This window comes from Musca domestica, unplaced genomic scaffold (genome assembly GCF_030504385.1).
Source record: "Musca domestica strain aabys unplaced genomic scaffold, Musca_domestica.polishedcontigs.V.1.1 4, whole genome shotgun sequence".
NCBI classification, from domain to species: Eukaryota; Metazoa; Arthropoda; class Insecta; order Diptera; family Muscidae; genus Musca; species Musca domestica.
The window spans coordinates 17,661,030-17,685,248 of record NW_026712328.1 but is presented as its reverse complement, the minus strand read 5'-3'; the positions used below and the strand labels follow the sequence as shown (position 1 = coordinate 17,685,248).

At 34.9% G+C, this 24,219-nt stretch overlaps 1 protein-coding gene across 3 annotated transcripts in view; it reads right to left on the bottom strand.

Moving 5' to 3' along the window:
* LOC101893689 (RYamide receptor) overlaps window positions 1–24,219 on the bottom strand; it is a 449,765-nt gene that overhangs the window by 370,764 nt on the left and 54,782 nt on the right. Inside the window, exons 1-2 of one of the 3 annotated variants that reach the window (XM_005180108.4) lie at window positions 5,597–5,712; window positions 5,389–5,487 (exon numbers count right to left, since the gene is read on the bottom strand). The exons of 1 other annotated variant lie outside the window; for it this stretch is intronic. The gene's annotated coding sequence lies outside the window, so the exon portion shown is untranslated. Of the gene's footprint in view, window positions 1–5,388; window positions 5,713–24,219 lie in introns of those variants that run through there. One more of the 3 variants, XM_020035596.2, reaches the window with a different exon arrangement.

The following is a 24,219-nucleotide window of genomic DNA, read 5'->3' as shown; positions in this document are numbered from 1 at the left end:
TAGGTAGATCCATATATTCTTTCCTATGTGGGAAACCAATATTTCGAGGTGTTACATAATTTTTGGCCCAATCAAACTTATAATACCCCCAACACATAGTGTTGTATGGTATAAACAATAATTTTGACTCCATTTTAAAATTGTAACGGTTACATTTTACTATTATATTATTATTGTTAGATAGATTTTTGCAAAAATTATACGTGTGAGAGGAAACTCTAACAGCACAAATTACTCAGTATTTTCGAACACACCTAATGTAAAGACTAATATCTCCTTACGCTTAATTTCCCAATTATTCGATTCAAATAGTTACTGGGGACTTTTGAAGTTAAATTTTATGAGAATTAAATTACAATATACACAACTTCACATACATATACAAGTATTTAGGATATGTACTGCAGGGTGGGAAAATGGTTTCTGTTGTGAACAATCGTAATATCTTAATACCGTTTTTTTTTTTAAGTTTAGTAAAGAATTTTATGTATTTATAATTGTATAATTCTTTAGAATTTATGTATCGCACACCGACTCCAACTACTCTTTGGAAGACCTTTAGGTTATATACTTAATCAAATCAAAATCCTCTTTTTATTTGAAAGCAAAATCCTTCCAGGTAATATTGGAAAATAATTTCTGCTAAAATTAATTAGGTCAAATTTTTAAGCTCATTATCGATTGTATGCAACTGTATTTCACCCATGACATTACGAATATTGATCTTTCAAGCGTAAATTGTCTCTGGCTTGTCGGCGTAACATTTATCATTGACGGCATCCCAGCAAAAATAGTCCAACGGTGTCAAATCGGCAGCGAGTGTAGCTTAAACTGTTTGGCACGTAACGTCGTCCTGTTGAGATCAAATGTTGTCTATATCCTTTTCTACAATTTTTGTAAACACAAATTTCAAAATAACCAAAATACGGAGCTGACTGAGTTTCACTTCTTTCAATTTTCGTTTAGATTTCGAAACATTACAATAATTTTTTTCCTTTTAAATCTTATATGAGCAATTCTGCAATTTGGCATACTAACATACTTGGTATTGGAGTTCTCATAGAACAGTACCTCCCGATATTATGTGCTTTGAAGATTTATATCACATTTTCAATTGTTTAAAATTTGTTATGTTTTCCCATGGCCCTATATATATGTATCTACTTGTATTCCGTATTCCGTATTTCGATGGTTTTTGGTATTTGAAACTCGCAATAGATAGCGAGAGAAAAAAAATATATATCGGACCAGAGTTGCACAAAATGGAAAAGTACGTCCCGAAGTTCACTCCATTTGGACTGATATTAGCCATTATTTGCACTATAAACCTGAAATCGTAATAAGGATATATCCAAGCTTTATCCAGCGTTAAAATTATCCAAGTGAAAGCTCATTATAGTGTTTACAAGCGTACAGAAGCATTTTGGTGAGAGAAGCATTTTGGAAGAAAACAGCAACATCAGCAGAGATGATTCGAGAAGTAAAGAAACGACATGAATGGCTCGTGAGTTGATCATACCACAATGTTCCATTCGGCAAATATTGAGAAATGAGCTCGGGATTAAGCCGTTTAAATTCCAAAAAATGCAAAAACTTATACCGCAACGGAAAGAAAATAGACTCAAAAGAGCTAAAGAGTTGCTTCGTTTGACCGAAAGTGGTGAACTGCCGAATTTCGACCGTACTTACTTGCCAAAAAGGTGAGCTGAAGATGTGCACCTTCGGCGCACAAGCTGCGGCCATGGTGATGGTGTGGGCCGCCATAACAGCCTATGGTCGCTCTCCGCTCACATTAATCGACCGTGGCATCAGCATAAATGCCGAATACTGTGTATTAAAACCTTGGGCACGCAAACATTTTTGCCGCAGACGTTGGACATTCAAACAGGACTCCCCCATCGCACTCAGCACGCTCCATCCAAGAATAGTTTAAAAATTAGGTTAATCGCTTCATTTCTAGCGCGCAATGGCCACCAAAATCTCCGGATACCAATCCGTTGGACTATTATGTCTGGAGTATTTTGGAAAGCAAGTTTGGCACCAAAAATACCAAAGTGTCGATCACCTCAAGCAAGCGCTTCGCCGGAATTGAGCCAAAATACCGCAGAGAAACATTCGAGCAGCGTTGACAGTTTTATTGGCTGTTTGAAGGCCATAATTCGTGCCAAAGATAACCAATACGAACAAATCTAAACTTATTCTAAAATATGATGCAATTTCCGACATTTTTTGCTTTCATTCAATAAAAGGTTTTTTATCTCACCCTGTAGATCTCATTAGTTTCCTTTGATTCCAAATTATATTGCTGTAAGGCCATAATATGAACTCAAAAAATTTGTTGTTGGTATTCACAAAAATTCCGTTTTTTGTTATGGGTAGCTCTTCTTAATATGCATAATGGTGTAGGGTATCGTATAGACGGCCCACCCGACTTTTGATCTTTCATTATTGTACTAGATTTTTTCGGACGATATAATCAGTTTTCCCTTGTTGGGTAGGGATATTGACTCTTCATGGAAAAGTACGTCCCGAAATTCACTCCATTTGGACTGATATTAGCCATTATTTGCACTATAAACCTGAATTCGGAATAAGGATATATCCAAGACATATCCAATTCTTAGCCGTTCTCGACAAAATTTGGCAAAGTAATTTCCGAGCTTTATAAGATATCTGGTACACAAATATTGTTGTCGAATGCATATTATGAACTTAAGGGACCTAAACACCAAATCGGACAAAACATATATATGGGAGCTATATCCAAATTTGAACCGATCTCGATAAAATTTTACAGATGTATTTTCGAGCAGTATCTGATGTCCGGTACCAAATATCATTCTTCTGAAGTTCATATTACGCCTGTGAGGGACTTTAAACCTTAAATCGGATGAAACATATATATGGGAGCTATAGCTATATCTGAACCGATTTTCTCCAAATTTGATTAACTTGCTAATAGACTGAGTTCGGTGAAATGTACCGAAATAAGGTTATTTGGACTTATATTGGCAATTTGGTGCACAATTAATCCGAAATCGTTTGAAGATATAGATATAGGTGTATCTAAATCTGATCCGATTATCACCAACTTCAATAGGGTTCTTCCGTGCTTGCAAAATTTCATCTCAATCGGATAATAAATGCCACCTGCATTTTTCCAAAAATATGGACGCCCTCTGTGCGTCTGACATGCATAAATTGACTCAGAAAGTGTTTTTATGAAGATGCTCAAAAACAAATGCGCAAAGACATAATCTTAGCCGCACCACTATGTGGAATAGGGTATAAAAAATATTTTGGTACAGCGCCCATATAACGTGCACTAAATGCGTAACATACGCCCAAATGAGTACCAGTTTAATCCATGATTCCGACTGCAATTAAAAGTAAACATGTCGAATTTGATGAAGATTGATTCTGATATGCCTTCCTACCTACCTAACAGCCGTAATATGCTTCTAATACCACAGATATTTGGTACGAGACATTACTTAAACCCTAGATTTGACTCTATAAAATGTTATCAGAATCGCTTCAGATAGATTATTCTATTTTTACATAAACAGAGGGAAAAAGTTATCAAAAAGTCGGCCTTTCCACACTTTGATCATTTCCTTACTGACTTCAATATAGCGTTCAGTAACCAATAAATTAAAGTAGTGGAAAATATGATATGAATTTTAGAAATTACTAACTATGAATTGAGAAGATTGTTAAAAAATAAGCAATAAGTAAATAATTTTAAATAAATATCAATTATAAGTGATATAGAAAAGTTAAGAAAAATCAGAAAAATGCATGAGATAATTAGTCCAATTTAAAATTTATCCTATTTGCATTCAAATTGAATTTTAAAATTATAAAAATCCTTCAATTTTCGATTACAGGAAAATGTATCCTGTGTATGATTTTATCCTTAGACTCTGTGAACCTTATTCACCCTTAACAGAAAATGCAATTTTGTCATCCATTTTTTTTCTAAAATTTGTCAGAAAAATTACATTTTTTTCTTACGAGAAGAAGACACTGCTGGCATATCCATCATCTAACACATTTTTCCTCAACACTTTCCATGAACTATTTAATATAATGACTTTTGTTAATCCTCTTGTGTTTTCGTCCTCCTCCGCTGCTTTTTGTTTTTGTCTTCTGAAGATGATAAATTTTCGTAATTATATTGTGACCCTGCATAAATGCTACATACAAGGATGTGCCAAGTGCTTTTTAAGGAAAAAACAGGGAAACAATTTTTTATCTTCGCTATTTTTACTCAACTTCTACATAACTAAAAATAGCTGACGTCGAAGAAAAATGTTGGAAAATATGTTCAGTTGATAATTTATGTTTCGTCTTATTTGTGTGTGTATGTGTGACAATTTGTTTAATTAAACGCTCCATGACATTTTGGTCAAGAGACAAATCTAACACGAGCGGTACCCAATAATCGTGGAAAGTCATCCCCAATGCCAGCGCCGCAGTCAACCGACAAACCATGCCAAAGACAGTAATTTGCAAATGTCAAAGACATCAGCCATAAAAATGTCAATACCACAGAGACCAAAGCTGTTTACTCTTTTGCCCCATTGACATTCATCGTCAGTCGGGCGGTCGGTCGGTCGGTCGGTCGCTTGCTTCGGGGCTTTGTGTATTAGATAGAAATTCGAACGAAGACCATTGTTTTGTTGTCATCTCAAAAAGGTCTCAATGATTTTTTTGTCTCCCAATGACAATTTGGAAAGTGTAAAGGATTAAAAAAGTTCATTGGTATTGTGTATTGCAATTGATTCGGAAGGATTTGACAAATTGTTGTTGATTCGTTTCAGTTGTTGTAATGTATAATGATTGTTCTCGGAAAAAAGTCGTTAGTTGGCAGACGCTGTGAATTGTAGAAAATTAATTGTCATCTTCACGGAACTTTTAAAATAAAATATTGAAAACTAAATAGATAAACAATGAAGGCCTTATGAGTTAGTTTTTCTTCGAAACAAGTTAAAAAGTATCTGTCGGTTTTGACGGCAGATTTTTATCCTCAGTTAGTGTTAAATTTTGTTGATATATTTTGACTTCTGTTATGATTATTCAAAGTGTTGACCCTCTATGGAGTAGATTCCGAAGGCATTGGTCTATACATATGAACCTGGTATTGGCAAAATTTTATTTTTAGGGAACGATATTATAAGTTTGTTTTGGCAAGAAAACCTCGTGTGCAATCCTGGATCAATAAATTTTTTAAATTGTTGAAGTCGACCTGCAGGTCTCCATTTTGAAATGAAGCAGAATTTTGATTGCAAAATGACAAAATTTTCTTTCGATCCGATTCTAACACTAAAACAAAGAATTTTGATCCTTCTCAAGAGGAATCAAACTAGAACCGATTTGACTTACCTGAAAATTGTCTTTTTTCAAAAGAGATATTTTTCCAACCCCATTTACAAGAGGTTGACTTGAATTGGTTCCGCTGTTTTGGTTGTTTCATACAACCCTCTTCACAATCCCATTGTGTTCATCCAAAAGAGAAACAGAATTCCAGTCAAAAATTGAGTAATTATTTGTCAGGAGACAATTGGTTTCAAAGGATTATTGGAATATGTACATATCTACCCGTAGCCATTCAAATCCTCAAACGGATTATTGAACCAAAATCAAATAGAAAAGATATGCAAAGGAAATGTTAAATTTTGGAAATAGAAATTATCAATTGAAAATGTTTTTTTTTCCTTGACTTTAAAAACAAAAACTATTCCAACAAACCAAGGTGTATTTAATATTCGTTAAATACACCTTGCAACAAACAAACCCGTCCGAATTTGGAAACAAAATCTGATGATATTAGTTGTGTTCCGGAACCTGCAGTACAATACTATATTTTACTATTACACACACTTAGTTTTAGTAAATACCACCTAATTAATTAAAGTAAAGCCAGGTGCCGAAAATACGCTTTATTCATTAAAGCAAAATATTGTAGTTTTTGCGTTCCTTTCATCATTTCTAAACTGTCAATTTTCATGATAAAACCAGTAAAGAAAGTCTTAAAGTCGGGCGGGGCCGACTTTTTGATACCCTACACCACTTTGCTAATTTAGTAGAGATCATACACAATCGTACACGCTATGATTATAAGTATAATTTAAAGTTCAAAGGACTTAATATGCCGAAACATTTGTATCGTTCAAATTCGGACATGTATTGCCCCTTTGGTGCACAATTAATTTGAAATCGGATAAAAATATATATGGGAGCTATATCCAAATCGGAACCGATCTCGATAAAATTTGGCAAAGATATTTCTGAGCTGTACTTGATATATTTCCCTGAATATCGTTGTTACGGAGTGCATATTACGGCTGTGGGTAACAAATACGACAAATCGGATGAACAGTATATATGGGAGCTATAGCTATATCTGAACCGATCTTCACCAAATTTGACATACTAACTTATAGACTCAATTCGGTCGTATGTGCCAAATTTCATCCAATTTGGGCAAATGGTAGACGTTTGGTGCACAATCAAAGGTAAATCGGACGAAGTTATATATGGGAGCTATATCCAATTCTGAACCGATCTTGATAAAATTTAGCAAATGTATTTCTGAGCTGTATTTGATATATTTTCCCAAATATTGTTGTTACAGGGTGCATATTACGGCTGCGGAGGAAAAAAATAGCAAATCGGATGAATAATATATATGGGAGCTATAGCTATATCTGAACCGATTTCGATCAAATTTGGCATACTTATTTTCAGGTCAAATCTGATCGTACTTGCAAAATTCCATACTATTCGGATTGATATTACAAATCGCACAATAAAAGGCAAATCGGACGAAGATATATATGGGAGCTATATCAAAATTTTGACCGATTATCTCCAATTTCAATAAGGTTCGTCCTTGGGCCAAACAAATGACTTGTGCAAAATTTCATGTGGATAGGGCAATAAATGCGAACTGTACTTTGTTTACAAAAATACATGGACAGACGGACGGACGGACATGCATAAATCGACTCAGAATGCGATTCTATGCGATTCGTTTCCTTTTGCCTGTTACAAACAAATGCACAAAGACATAATACCCTGACCACCTTGTGGTGTAGGATATAAACACTCAATAAATTCGAATTGAAATTGAATATTTTACTATTTTCAATTTTCATACCCTACACCACAAGGTGGTCAAGGTATTATGTCTTTGTGCATTTGTTTGTAAGAGCAAAAGGAAATGAGGTAGACCCGTCGATTCGATTTATGCATGTCCCTCCGTCTGTCTGTCTCTCCATTCGTCTGTCCATTTATTTCTGTAAACAAAGTACAGTTCGCATTTATTGCCCGATCCAGATGAAATTTTGCAAAAATCATTTGTTTGGCCCAAGGACGAACCCTGTTAAAATTGGAGATAATTGGTAAAAATTTAGATATAGCTTCCATACATATATTCGTCCGATTTGCCTTTTATTGTGTACCAAACGTGTAATATCAACCCGAATAGTATTGAATTTTGCACATACAACCAAACTATGCACTCTGTAACAACAACTTTTGGGGAAATATATCAAATACAGCTCAGAAATACATTTGCTAAATTTTATCGAGATCGATTCAGATTTGGATATGGCTTCCATATATAACTTCGTCCGATTTACTTTTATTGTGCACCAAATTTTTAATATTTACCCAAATGGTATGGAATTTGGCACTTACGACCGAATTGAGTTTAGAGGCTAGTATTTCAAATTTGGTGAAGATCGGTTCAGATATAGCTATAGCTCCCATATATATTGTTCATCCGATCGGTTATATTTGTTACCCACAGCCGTAATATGTACTCAGTAACAACTATATTCAGGGAATTATATCAAATACATCTCAGAAATATCTTTGCCAAATTTTATCGAGATCGGTTCAGATTTGGATATAGCTCCGATATATATCTTTATACGATTTCAAATTAATTGTGCACCAAATGGCCAATACAAGGCATATTTAGTATTTTGAACTTTAAATTATAATTATAATCATAGGGTGTATGATTGAATTCTCCCATAAAAGCTTTTAGTAGATATGTGGAGTTCTACTACATTAGCAAAGTAGTGTAGGTTATCATAAAGTCGACCCTGCCCGACTTTCTTTACTGGTTTTACGTTAACACCATTCTCGTACACGAAAATATAATAAAACTTACCGACAAAATGAAGATAGCACACACAAATATGGAATTATCTTTGACAAATTTTTACAAAGCATAGTTTCAAGCTTCTGATTGGCTGAAATGCTGAATTTCGGGGCAAAATAGATTTTATTTCTTTTGCCACAATTACGATACTGCATTGCATACCATATGAGCTTTCCTTATAATACTTTCTATTTCTCACAATGTCCAACATAGCATTCTCACTAAATTTAAGAACATTACATTCGAAGTTCCTCATGAATTGTAAATAATCCGTACAATTTTTATTGCAGCTATCAAATAACAAACTTTTAAGACATTTATATTCATTCACTCCTTCAGCTTGACTATTTTTTCATCGGTTAGAGATCTCATTAGTCCCATGAGCGCAATAAGCATCATCTCATGACTACTTACGCTTATATACGTCTGTGAAAATGTTCACACAACTTTATTATTGGTGTGAACGGATGGTGTCACATATGCTTAGTACGTATATTTTACTACAGAAGGGATACATTTTAAGTATGTGTATTAGGGTGGGTCGTGGTTTACTTTATATGTAAAACAAGTAAGCAAAGGCTTCAGTCAGATGGGGCCGACCGATCTATAAATAGCGGAAAATTTTCTATAAATACAAAACCCTTTTGGCCAGAAAGAACTATTCCTTCAAGTTATTGAGACACTATTATTTCAAATATTAAGGTTTGTTGTAATAAATAATAAATTAATTAAATAATTAAGCGGTCGAATGTTGTCATGATTCCCATTTTTATACCCTCCACCATACTATGGAGGGTATATTAATTTTGTCATTCCGTTTGTAACTCCTCGAAATTCTCATGTCAGACCCAACAAAGTATATATATTCTTGATCAGCGTAAAATTATAAGACGATTTAGCCATGTCCGTCTGTCTGTCTGTGTGTCTGCCTGTCTGTCTGTCTGTCTGTCTGTCTGTCCGTCTGTCTGTCTGTTGTAATCACGCTATCTTTCGAACAAATTGAGATAGAAGGCTAAATGTTTGCAGACGTGCATATTTTGCCAGTAGGCAGGTTAAGTTCGTAAATGGGCCATGTAGGTCCAAGTTATCATACAGCCCCCATATAACGGTACCTCCCGATATTCGGTATTTTGATGATTTTAGCGACATTATTTAACGGAATTGTTTGGAATTTGGCATTTGAAGTTCGTAATGGATACTACCGCCTAAGACAGAAAATTGTCTGTGCAGGTCCACGTCTTCGTATAGCCCCCATATAAAGGTACTGCCTATATTCGGTATTTTGATGATTTTAGCTACATTATAAACAGATTTTTCTTCAAGTTTTGCATTTAAATATTGTGATAACTTATGACAAAAGTTGCCTATGCAGGTCCATGTCGTTGGTATTTTTAATATTTTAACAGAATTTTTAACGAATTTTATTATTATTATTATTTTTATTTTTTATTTATTTATTTATTTTTTTTTTTTTTTTTTTGGAAATTGCCAAATTTGTACCAAATGATGGAGGGTATTAAAAATTCAGCCCGGCCGAACTTACAGCTTGTTTGTTTGAAATTAATGTTGGAATACATAAAATGCTTATTTGGCTGAACAAAGGAGTCTAGGGCCGAAATCGAAGTAAGTCAACCCAAAACTCCTTTGTTCCTCTACGATTAAGCCAGCCAAATAAGCGACCTGATATGGAAATAACAACATTGGCCAATTTCCTCATGTATCTCCCCCACATAATGATTTTCATGGAATTCAGCAAATTTTAAGAACTTTTACCTAAGAATTAACGCATTCGGGCTGATATTAGCCACTTGGTGCACTATAAACCTTAAACCCGATTAAGATATATATGAGGGCTATATCCAAAACTGAAACGATCTCGATAAAAATTTGGCAAAGGTATTACTGACTACTATGAAACATCTGGTACCAAATATCACTTTTAGGAGCGCATATTGCGAATGTGAGGGAATTAAACACCAATCGAATGAAACTATATCCCAATCTGAATCGATCTCGATAAAATTTGGCAAAGGTATTTCTGAGTTCTATGAGATATCCATTACCACATATAATTCTTGTACATAGCACATTACGAATGTGTGGTACTGAAAAACCAAATTGGATGAAACCTATATATATGGAAGATATAATTATGATAAAAAAAACTGCAACAAAGTCAAACACCATAATTTTTACATTTTTTTTTAATTTTATTGAATGAAAGCAAAACATGTCGGAATAAATTAATAAGTTTAGATTTGTTCGAATTGGTCACCTTTGGCACGAATTATGACCTTCAAACGGCCAATGAAACGCTATCCGATTGTTGTTCTGCGGTATTTTGGCCCATTCCGAAGCGAAACGCTTGCTTGAGGTGACCGACACTTTGGTATTTTTTAGTGTCAACCTTGCTTTCCAAAATACTCCAGCCACAATAGTCCAACGGATTGGTATCCGGAGATTTTTGTGGCCATTGTGCGCTGGAAATTAACCATTCTTGGGTGGCGCGTGTTGAGTGCGATGGTGCTGAGTCCTGTTGAAATATCCAAGGTCTGCGGCAAAAATGTTTGCCTGCTCAAGGCTTTAATACACCCTCTAGAATATTTTCGCGATAATATTCGGCATTTATTCTGATGCCACGGTCGATTAATGCGAGTGCTGTTATGGCGGCCCACACCATCACCATAGCCGGCGCGTGAGTTCTTGTGGTCAACCGAAGGTGAGTCTATGGCTCATTTTTCAATATTTGTCGAATGGAATATTGCGACGCGGGTTTCGATCAAGTCGCTTCTTTATTTTCGAACCATTTCTGCTGATGATGCAGTTTTCTTCCGTGCTGGAGTGATTAAACGATAGCCACTTGTAGTTTTCCAGCCAAATATAAAGAAATCACACTATCACGCTTGAATTCCATCACGAATAACTTCTTTTCTGGAAAATTGTCACCCAAATGCTTTTGTACGCTTGTAAACAATATAAAGAGCTATCTGTCTGTCCGTCCGTCCGTCCGTCTGTCCATGTATTTTTGTAAACAATGTACAGTTCGCATTTATTGCCCTATTCAGATGAAAGTTTTCACAGATCATTTGTTTGGCCCAAGGACGAACCCTATTGAAACTGGAGATAATCGGTCAAAATTTAGATATAGCTTCCATATATATCTTCGTCCGATTTGCCTTTTATTGTGCACCAAACGTGTAATATCAGCCCGAATAGTATGGAATTTTGCACGTACAACCAAATTAGGCCTGAAAATAAGTATGCCAAATTTGATAGAAATCGGTTCAGATATAGCTATAGCTCCCATATATATTGTTCATCCGATTTCTTATATTTGTCCTCCGCAGCCGTAATATGCACTCTGTATTAACCATATTTGGGGAAATATAGCAAATACAGCTCAGAAATATATTTGCTAAATTTTATCGAGATCGGTTGAGATTTGTATATAGCTCCCATATATAACTTCGTCCGATTTACCTTTGATTGTGCACCAAGCGTCTAATATTCGTCCAAATGGGATGAAATTTAGCACTTACGACCGAATTGAGTCTAGAAGCTAGTATGTCAAATTTGGTGATGATCGGTTCAGATGTAGCTATAGCTCCCATATATATTGTTAATCCAATTTGTTATACAGGGTTGTCCATATTCGACGGACCCATCTAAAAACGCCATAACTTTTGACAGAGATGTCACATCGCTTAATGACATACCGCGTTTGAAGCGTCAGTCCAAGCAGATTTTTACCATGAACCAATACACGCGCTCTGAAATAGTTGAAATTTACTGGTAAGGTTCTTTCTAATCCGTAGAGGCCATATAAAAGTCGACCAATGCGATCGGCCGAGAATATCGCTGCCGTACGAGCCAGTGTTGAGAGGTCCCCAAGAACATCCCAAAAACGCCGTTCTCAGCAGTTGGGCATGGCTCGGTCCACTTTGCAACGGATTATTCGCATTGATTTGCATTTGTTCCTGTACAAAATTCAATTGACGCAAAGAATGTTGCCTGCGGACAAGCCTCGTCGATTGGAATGGGCCCAAAAAAAAACATGGGTCCGTCGAATGTGGGCAACCCTGTACATGTTACCCATAATGGTAATATGCACTCCGTAACATCGATATTCAGGGAAATATATCAAATACTGCTCAGAAATATCTTTGTCAAATTTTATCGAGATCGGTTCAGATTTGGATATAGCTCCCATATATATATTTATCCGATTTCAAATTAATTGTGCACCAAATGGGCAATACAAATCCGAATTTAAAAGATAAAAATGCTTAGGCATGTTTAGTCGTTTGAACTTTAAATTATAATTATAATCATAGCGTGTATGATTGAACTCTCCCATAAAAACTTTCAATTGTTATGTGAAGCTCTACTAAATTAGCAAAGTGGTGTAGGGTATCATAAAGTCGGCCCCGCCCGACTGTAAGACTTTCTTTAATGGTTATAAGTCAATTTTATCTCAACAATGCACATTCCATTTTATTCACTTTATGGTAGTAAATTACCCAGAAGTTAGTAAACAACAGAAGACACAGATTGATTTAAAGTACACCTACGGGACATTCTTGCATTTACCCACAAAGCCACGATGATTAATTACAAACTAAACAACACTGCAATCACAGCCTTTTTCATGCTACGCACGATGTATGTATTACATTCCTGTGAAAAATCAAAATTACAAGAACTCCTTTACCCCACCACGACTCCAGCGTTTAAACACATACACAAACAAATTGAATAATAGCCGGGTAGCAGTGAAAGTTCATTTTTTGTTAAAGTGTTGGCTCAGAACCTTAAATTTAATATTAAATTTCTTCGTATCTAGAACACAAATCCGCATTTTTTTCCACAACATAACAAAATAAACGCATTCCATTCAACCCTCTATAAAAAACATCCATTCACATGTACGAACGTATTCCGATAGATATGTACAAGGCAGATGAGGCACCACAGACATGCGGTGAAAGCTTTATGTACTTTATTTAAATGATCGTTGACTCGTGTAACATTCACTCAAACCTAAACATTCGACAACGACAGGCACACAAACATACATACACAGAGTACGGATACGCCATAGGCAGAAATTATTTTAATGGGAGAGTGTGGTTTTCTTAGCATTTGCTTTTATTAAAGAATTTATACAAACAAGTGAAATATCCATGTTGTTTCACTTTATTAAATCCGGGGTCCCATAATAATAACGTCTATAAAACAAGTAACAATGAAACTTTAACATCATGACTCCAAAAGCTATTAGGGCAAATCATGTCTGGGAAATAAAACCACATAAAATTGGAAAAACGATTTTGGTAAAATAAAAATGATGTTGACGCTTCATTTCATGAGGAACGGAGAATAACAAGAACAAAAACTTTGAATGTTTAGTAAATGGATTTTTAATAGTTGGTGAAATTTTCTCCATCTGCCCTAAGAACTTCTTTATTTTTGGTGGTATTGATACTATTACTCCTACTATCGAAATACTTTTCTGTATCAGAAATTCGTGTGAGTTCTTTAGTCTCTTTTCGTGAAAAGTTACTCACAACAATACTTTCAATCTTATTATTTATTTAACAAATCGAAGTATTAATCTGTTATTGGAAGCTAATTACATTTGTAATTTGGTTTTCATTTTTTTTTTTGTATTTGGAATTGTTTTCTTTTCAACCAGACAAATAGTTTTCTTGCCTATTAATTTGGCATAAGTTTAGAAAAGCCGACCAGTTCTTAACTATTGTAAAAAAGTGACGTGGATGCATTACTGATATACTGTTCAAGAAAATAGAATTTTATAACTCTTTTTAAGTTTTGAAATAAAATCTTGACGAATTTACTACAAATAAATGATGTCATGGCGTAATGAATTATTTGCTGAAATAAGAAATACATCAGGAGGTTAGTTTAGTCCCGAAACGAACGAAATGAAGTGGGTTGATAAAATTTTACTGAAATGTATATTATCAGGCATGTCACAGAAGTTTTACGAAATCGATTTATTTCACCTTTTCCAAATCGTTACGATTTGCTTTTGCTTCTTCAGCACTCGTACGTTTTGACTATTCCGGAAAAAAAATCATTTCACATTTTTGAAATAAAAATATGGTAACTCCATGAAAAAAAAAAAGTCGTAAACAAATTATTGACAATTAAAAAAGGAGTTTAAATTGTTTTTTATAATATAAACACCAAAAGTAAAAATGCCAGGGGCTTCAATACTTGCTGTAATGGATGAAGAAATAAATCAGCGGTCTACTGAAAAAATTCGTCGCCGGACATTGAGGAACGCATCAGATCCTTTATCTCACTCAAATGCAGAGTAAGGATCCACCATTTTTAGTCCATTGTGTAAAATAATGTAAAGTTAAGAACGAGTCGTATTTGCTTTTTCCTGTTCTACAGCATATTTAAGAGTTTCAAGTTTAACTATTTTGAGTTTCATTTCGTTCCGTTCACGCATTCTCTTTTGTATTTCAATATTATGTAACTGCTCTTCCACATACTTTTTTTCCAGGATGTTACAAAGTCTGTCCAACTTTTCAGTTTGTTTTTTCATTTCCTTACTGTTATCTTCTAGAATTTTACAAATTTTTTTCCAAGTTTTGTAAATGAGAATTTTCCTCAACTAAAAGCGCATTTAGATCTTGCTTTGAGGGAGTTCTTGCCCGGGGTCTTTTTACTGCAGGCGTGGGTTTTGCTTTTGTTAGGCTACCCGACACTTGTCTTATTGGTGTAGATGGCGGAGAACACGATAAGCTTTTATTTCTAAGTCGTTTTTAATAGGTGTTCGCGAACGGTTTTCTTCCAATGTTGGTGTTCTTGGATCAATTGCCAATGTAGAAACATTTTTAAAAGCAGCTGGAATGCATGATCTTGGTCTATCTTTTTTATTTAAAATCGAAGTGGTCTGCTTTGAAGTTGAGGGTGAAAAATTAAGCTCTTCGTTTTCAGATTCACGTAAAACTAATTGACTTGATTTTCGAGTTCTTGAAATATGTGTAGATGATGACGAATCAAAGTTTTCTTTTTCAGAACAACTGAGATCTAATTCACTTACAAAATCCGCAAAGCTTACTGCACCACCAACTCCATCGACACTTTTATACAATCCGCAAATTCTTATTAAACTGTTCTCGTGTTCACTGAAAATATATTGATTGATATCACCACCACCAGTTCCTCGCAAGTCCTTTTAATTACTTTTCATCATGGATTAGAAAAATAATAGATTTTTTGTAAAATAAATTCCAAAAACATGTTCATTCTAAGAGAATTTGGTTAATACAATATTTTCTGTAAAATGTATGTGTCTTCTGTTTATTTTTTACGTTAAAATCACTAAACATTTCAATTTCACCCTGCTTTTTGAAAGTGATATCAAAACGCAAAATTTTTGCGTTTTCCGTTTTTTAGAGAAGCTAAAACCGTTTTCGTTTTCACTCTTGAACGATTTTACATTCTGTGACATGCCTGTATGTCTGCAGGACCATTGGTATTGAAAATGGGCCACGTAGGTTCACATTTTAGTATAGCCCCCATACAATGGTACCTCCCCATTTTCGGTATTTTGGTGATTTAAGAGACATTGTTCACCGGAATTGTTTCAAATTTGGTGTTTGAAGTTCGGAACGGATACTATATATGACAGAAAATTGTCTGTGCAGGTCCACGTCTCCATATAGCCCCCATATAACGGTAGCCCCCGATATTCGGTACTTTGATTATTTTAGTGACAGTATTCACTGATATTTGGTATTTGAAGTTCGAAATGGATTCTACAGCCTATGAAAGAAAATCGTCCGTGCAGGTCTACGCCTTCGTATAGCCCCTGTATACCGGCACCTCCCGATATTTCCTATTTGACAATTGTCTTCGCATGTCCACGTTTTGGTATAGCCTCTATATAATGTCCTCTCCCCATATTCGGTATTTTGATGATTTTAGCTACATTATTCACCGGATTTTTATACCCTACAACACTATGTGTTGGGGGTATTATAAGTTTGATTGGGCCAAAAATTATGTAACACCTCGAAATATTGGTTTCCCACATAGGAAAGTATATATGGATCTTCCTAGCTCGCCGAGCTGAGTCGATCTAGCTATGTATGTCCGTCCGTCCGTCTGTCCGTCTGTCCATGTTAATTTGTAATCACTCTACAGGTCGCAATTATGGCCCGATCTTCACGAAATTTGGAATGGAGGTCGGGGTCGGGCCAGAATAGAACCCTATTTCTTTTGGAGATGATCGCCAAATGTTTAGGGGTTGAAATGGACCAAATACTGAAAAAATGTCGGATTTTGCAGTAGCTATACAGGTCGCTATTATAGACCAATCGACGCGGAATTTCGCATGTAGCTAGAGTTTAGGGCGGGGAAGAAGTCTACCAATTTGGGTGGTTATCGGATAATATTTAGCGGGTAAAATAGGCCATATCTTTTTTGTTGAAAAAATTCAAAATTTTTCATTAAACCGCGAATATTTTAAATCCCGGCGAAATCGCAAAGCCATGACAAGGTTCCTTCTGATCTTTACATTGATGTTAAGATCAAAAAAATCGAATATATAGCAAATACATGCGATATATATGTATATCAAAGAAGATATGCTTGAAAGATCTCATATATGTCGAGAACGGCTGAACTCATTTCGACAGTTCTCATTAATTCAGAATGGCCTCTTGGCAGGAAAGGAAAAACGTCTAAAAAACGCATACAAATATCTCTCTAAAGATGAAAATATTGATTTTGATTTGATTTTCTCATATTTTTTCAATTTTGTCATATTTTTGGCATATTTTAATTTTGAATTAAACATTTGGTAATATTTCTACAGCTAACAAAACTAAGTAGTTAGGATATCAGGATATCATATACAGATCGCATTTATGGCCCGATCCTTACGAAATTTTGCATGGGGATAAAATGAGGGCCAGAATAGAAGCCTACTCTTTTTGGAGATGATCGCCATATATTTAAGGGTTGAAATGGACCAAAAAATTGCAAAATTGTCAGCAGGTCGTAATTATCGCCCGATCCTCACGCACATTTGAATGGGGGTTACCGCACATTGCAAAAGCCAAGCAGTTTCGGATGGCCATCCAAAAATATTCAAAGTGTGAAGGAGTTTGCCCACTTTTGTAGACAAAATACGAAAATGTCCATTCCAGTGACTCTATGGAGAATTCACAAATACAGGAAAGACGCACTTCTGACTATTTCGTTAACGCTGATTTCGTGGAAGAATATAGTCAAATGTCTTTATCTCAAAAAAATCAAAAGCCAGTAATAAATGTTAATCTTTTGCCACTTCTGAGAGACTATGGGTCTTTGGGAAATATTGGTTCCAGATCTAGGAATACCATTTAAGTGCAACATCTACCAATAAATTGGAAATGAGCAAATTAGTTTATGTTGCTATTATTCGAAAATTAGAGAACGAAACCTGATGGTTTTCTTTTATTATTTGTCACAATATCTTGTGGAATTCTTTCGAGTATCTTGTCTATATAAACTGTATCGTTTATTATAGTGTTGTAGGGTATTCAACGGTCGGCCCCGCTCGACTGTAGCCTTTGCTTACTTGTTTTTTTTTTTTCAAGTTTCGTTTTTGAATGTTGTAATGGCTTATGACAAAAGTTGCCCATGCATGTTCACGTCTTCACATAGACCCCAATATAACGGATATATTCGGTGTTTTTAAGATTTTAACAGAAAAATGCCAAAATCGTGCCAAATGGTTGAGGCTATTCAAAGTTCGGCCGGCTGAACTTACAGCCTTTTTACGTGTTATAAATATTAATTTGTAAATTTTACAACACTGCTCTTTAATTTGTGAAACCTACAATAAATTACCATTACCGGGCCGAAATTTGAATACCCTCCACCATTTGGAACGAATTAGAAAATTTTCAAAAAAAATAAAATCCATTAAAAATCCTTTTAAAATCTTTAAAATATCTAATATAGGAATGGTCCGATATATGGGGGGATATACGATATTGTGGACCTATAAAGACAAATCTATGTCTGGGTGTAAAGTACTCACAAGGAACTCCTTTTGTGGATTTTCAGATAATTTCATTGAAAAAAGTGGCTAAAATCATCAAAATACCGAATATAGGGGAATACAGTTATATGGGGGATATACGATATTGTGGACCTATATAGACTATTTCGTTTCAGGGGGTAAAGTGCTCACAAAGAACTCCGTGTTTGGGTTTTCAGAAAATACGATTGGAAAATGTGGCTAAAATCATCAAAATACCGAATATCGGGGGAGAATTTAGAATTTTGCGCTGATCAAGAATATATATACTTTGTTGGGTCTAAAATGATTATTTCGATGAGTTACAAACGGAATGACGAACTTAATATACCCTCCATACTTTTTTGGTGGAGGGTATAAAAATAGTTTTCAATTTCCAAAAAAAAATTATGAATAAAATATTATAAGGTGTGCCATAGAAAATATCATACATGAATTCTTCCTAATAAACATTCAAATCAAGATTGATTCTGAAAAAACAACAATTTTCTATACAGGTATCTTAATATTAATTTCTCCTGATGTTTTCTTTTTTGTTATGAACCCAAAAGGAAAAAATATTGGGATGGTCGCAATTTAAAGAATATCACATACCTATATCAAATTTTATGGGAATAATTGTTAATCAGAATTTTATCCATTTGTGGGGGAGATGTGACAAGGTGTGAGCCGTTATTTTCCATATTCATATTAGATCTCTGATTTAAGGGAACATTTAGATGTACCAAATTTGAAAAGAATTACTGACTTATTTCGCAAGTTATGAGAGTTATAAGTTTTAACAAGTAAAAAAGCTGTAAGTTCGGCAGGGCCGAACTTTTAATACCCTCCACCATTTGGTACAAATTTGGCAATTTCCAAAAAATAAAATCCGTTTAAAATTCTGTTAATATCTTAAGAATGCCGAATGCTTATACGACGACGTGGGCCTGCATAGGCAACTTTTGTCATAAGTTATTACAATATTTAAATGCGAAACTTGAAGAAAAATATGTTTATAATGTAGCTAAAATCATAAAAATACTGTATATGGGAGGTACCGTTATATGGGGGCTATACGAAGACGTGGACCTGCACAGACAATTTTCTGGTATGGGCTGAAGTATCCATTACGAACTTCACATGCGAAATTTGAAACAATCCCGGTAAATAATGTCGCTAAAATCATCAACATACCGAATATCGGGGGGTACGGTATATGGGGGCTATATGAAGACTTGGACCTATATGGCCCATTTTCTGTTTTATGCTGCAATATCTATTACGAACTTCAAATACCAAAATACCGAATATCGGGGGCTACCGTTATATGGGGGCTATATGAGGACGTGGACCTACATGGCTCATTTTTTGACTTAGGATTACGAATCCATTACGAACTTCAAATACCAAATTGGAAACGATTCCGGTAAACAATGTCGCTAAAATCATCAAAATACCGAATATCGGGGGGTACTGTTATATGGGGGCTACACGAAGACGTGGACCTGCACAGATAATTTTTTGGCGTGGGCTGAAGTATCCATTAAGAACTTCACATGCGAAATTTGAAACAATCCCGGTAAATAATGTCGCCAAATCATCAAAATACCGAATATCGGGGGGTACGGTATATGGGGGCTATACGAAGATGTAGACCTACATGGCCCATTTTCTATTTAATGCTGCAGCATCTATTACGAACTTCAAATGCCAACTTTGAAACGATTCCGGTAAATAATGTCGCTAAAATCATCAAAATACCGAATATCGGGGGTATGGTATATGGGGGCTATACGAAGACGTGGACCTACATGGCCCATTTTCTGTTTTATGCTGCAGTATCTATTACGAACTTCAAATACCAAATTTGGAACGATTCCGTTAAATAATGTCTATAAAATCATCAAAATAGCGAATATCGGGGGTGTACCATTATATAGGGGCTATACGAAGACGTGGACCTACATAGATTATTTTCTGTCTTAGGCTGTAGTATCCATTACGAACTTCAAATACCAAATTTGAAACAATTCCGGTGAATGATGTCGCAAAAATCATCAAAATACCGAATATCGGGAGGTACCGTTATATGGGGGCTATATGAAAACGTGGACCTACATGGCCCATTTACGAACTTAACTTGCCTACTGGCAAAATATACATGTGTGCAAAATTTTAGCCTTCTATCTCAATTTGTTCGAAAGATAGCGTGATTACAACAGACAGACAGACATACAGACGGACAGACAGACAGACACACAGACGGACATGGCTAAATCGTCTTAGAATTTTACGCTGATCAAGAATATATATACTTTGTTGGGTCTGACATGAGTACTTCGAGGAGTTACAAACGGAATGACAAAATTAATATACCCTCCATAGTATGGTGGAGGGTATAAAAATGTTGCCCTTTGTGGGAGAGGTACCATCTTCACACCAGTTCTTGAGTATATAAAAATATTGTGATGTGCGAAATTTGAAGAGAAACGAATGCTTATTTCGCATGATTATTGTTTTGCTTATTCAAAAGTTTGGTCCGTTGTGGAAATATATATCCAATATTCACAGCTCATATTGTGATCATATTGAGATGTGCCAAGTTTGAAAGTGATCGGATGTTCATTTCACTTTGTATGGCCCGTTGTTGGGGGAGATAGCAGAAGGAGTTGTCCGATACATCCCATCTTCAGACCACATCTTGTGGTATCAAAAAAAGTATGTAAATGTGAAACTTGAACAGAATCGGACTCTTATTTCGCATTTTATGAGAGTTATAATTATTAAAAGTACATATACATAAAATACCGTATTACCCAAATACGCCAGGACCATATCTATAATTCTACAAAATAAAAACATGTTAAATAAATATTCGTCGTAGATCGCATAAAGTATATATATATAAATTCATGAGCACCTCAAAATTCTAAGTATATTTAACTATGTCCATCTGTCTCTATGCCCGTCTGTCTGCATAGAATCACATTCTGAATCGATTTATATATGACCGTGTATGTAATGTGTCCAATGTAGAAAGTATGTAAGTGTAAAATTGTATGCCAAAGCTGATAAAAATTGGATAGATATAGATATATGTAGCCCACCCCTAGCCTGACATATTTTTCGGTTTCCGTATATTTTGGCACATATCCATTTTAAATCCATTTAAATTTAACTAAAGCTCTCTTATATAAGTTTCATAGTATTGAACCGCAAGAACACTTAATGTGCACTCGATAACAAAGATATTCGGTAAGAATCGTATAATGAATAGAAGTACCCTTTTAAAATTTTGATTAAATCTGCTCCGATTTAGATAGAACTCCCATATACTTCTTCATCAGTTTATTGTTCACCAAATATGTAAGATCAGCACAAATTAAATAAATTCGAACTTAGACTGGAAGCAAATACGACAAATTTAACGAAAATCAGAATAGGCATAACTTAAGCTCTGATATTTAAATGTGTCTTTCCAAAGTTATAACATGCTTTTTCTACCAATGATCTTTGGTACAAGAGGTCGTATACAACATAAAAGTACCTCCGCCAAGTTTAGTGAAAATGGGTTATTATTACGATAAAGCTTCCATATATTAGCTCATACCGATTTCAAATTTATACCGCTATAGAGCCTTAACACATAATCAATAACTATCAAATAAACTATAAAATATATATAAACATACAATATAAAAACCAAAACTACGAGCTATTGTGTCTCTGAGAGAAACACCACTTGCTTCGCCAAAATATGTTTTCATTTGAAAAATGTTTAAGAAATTTTTAAAGAATTAAAAACCAGTATAGAAAGTCTTAAAGTCGGTAGGGGCCGACTTTATGATACCCTACACCACTTTGCTAATTTAGTAGAGCTGCGCATAAAAATTAAAAGTTTTTATGGGAGAATTCAATCATACACGCTATGATTATAATTATAATTTAAAGTTCAAAGGACTAAACATGCCGAAGCATTTGTATCTTTTTAATTCGGACTTGTATTACCCATTTGGTGCACAATTAATTTGAAATCGGATAAATATATATATATATGGGAGCTATATCCAGATCTCGATAAAATTTGGCAAAGATAATTCTTAGCTGTATTTGATATATTTCCTTGAATATCGTTGTTACGGAGTGCATATTACGGCTGTGGGTAACAAATATGACAAATCGGATGAACAGTATATATGGGAACTATAGCTATATCTGAACGATCTTCACCAAATTTGACATACTGACTTTTAGACTCAATTCGGTCGTAAGTGCCAAATTTCATCCAATTTGGGAAAATATTAGAAGTTTAGTGTTCAATAAAAGGTAAATCGGACGAAGTTATATATATGGGAGCTATATCCAAATCTGATAAAATTTAGCATATATCTCGAAAAAATTTGGCATATGTATTTCTGAGATGTATTTGATATATTTCCCCAAATATTGTTGTTACAGAGTGCATATTACGGCTGCCGAGGACAAAAATAACAAATCGGATGAACAATATATATGGGAGCTATAGCTATATCTGAACCGATTTCGATCAAATTTGGCATACTTATTTTCAGGTCCAATCTGATCGTACGTACAAAATTCCATACTATTCGGCCTGATATTACACGTTTGGTGCACAAAAAAAAAAGCAAATCGGACGAAGATATATATGGGAGCTATATCTAAATTTTGACCGATTATCTCCAATTTCAATAGGGTTCGTCCTTGGGCCAAACAAATGATTTGTGCAAAATTTCATCAGGATAGTGCAATAAATGCGAACTGTACTTTGTTTACAAAAATACATGGACAGACGGACGGACTGACGGACGGACGGACAGACGGACATGCATAAATCGACTCAGAATGTGATTCTATGCAGATCATCAAAAGGAACTATGGGTCTATCTCGTTTCCTTTTGTCTGTTACAAACAAATGCACAAAGACATAATACCCTGACAACCTTGTGGTGTAGGGTATAAAAACAGTCTGTAACCGTAATCAATGTTGGAAATAGTTTTTAATAAAGGTTTTAATAACTATTCCATCAAAACTTTGTAACTTTTCTTCCTTCTTCTAATAATCAACGAAACTTTTCTTTAATAACCCTTTATGTTTTCATAATTTTACACTCTTCTTTCAGCACAAATTTCTAACCTTTCTAAAGAACATAAAAGACGCAATTCAAAAAGCGTTTTACTTGTTGGATCTTCCAAGAAAACATATTTGCCAATGTATATTGTCATATCATGTCATTGGCGGCGTATTTGCATGCTTCGTAAAATCATTCTACTCATGTATGGGTAAAATCCTATGAGTATTTTCAGGAAGCTCTTTCAGTTCATTCGCATTATATTAAAATACTATATTATTAAAAAAAACATTACTTTCTTGTGGCATATTATAACATAGAGACATACGTATGTATGTATGTATATTTTTTCTATTCAATATTATGCTATTAACAGAATTTCTCTCCTACATGCAACGGTTAAATCTGAACACACAACGAACCTTAAAACAACTGAATGACGAGTCATGGAGCAGTACTCACGCTCGCATTCATTCATTCATCCAGTCAGTCAGTCAGCCATTCATTCATTTAGATTTGTGTGTAGTTGGAAAATTCCACAATATTCACATATATTCCAATTTTTGCTTTCTAGCTGTTGGTAAGTCAGCCATTCATTCACTCAGTTATCCCGTCACGTTGTCAGTTCGTATTTAAATGAGATTTTGTACTTCAGCGAATTTTTCCAAAATGAAATTAAAAATATGCAAGTTCACATACCAACGTCAACGAGTCCAAAGTATTAGCTCATGAATATCTGAAACGAGAATTTCGTGTTACAACCACCCTTCCAATCTACCAACCATGACCAACGTCAACATCAAAGTCTAATGCAAATGTTCCAACACCGGTTGATTGGATACAAATCCCAAAATCACTGTCAGTCGATATCAGATTTGTGAATGTTTGCCTCCATTGTC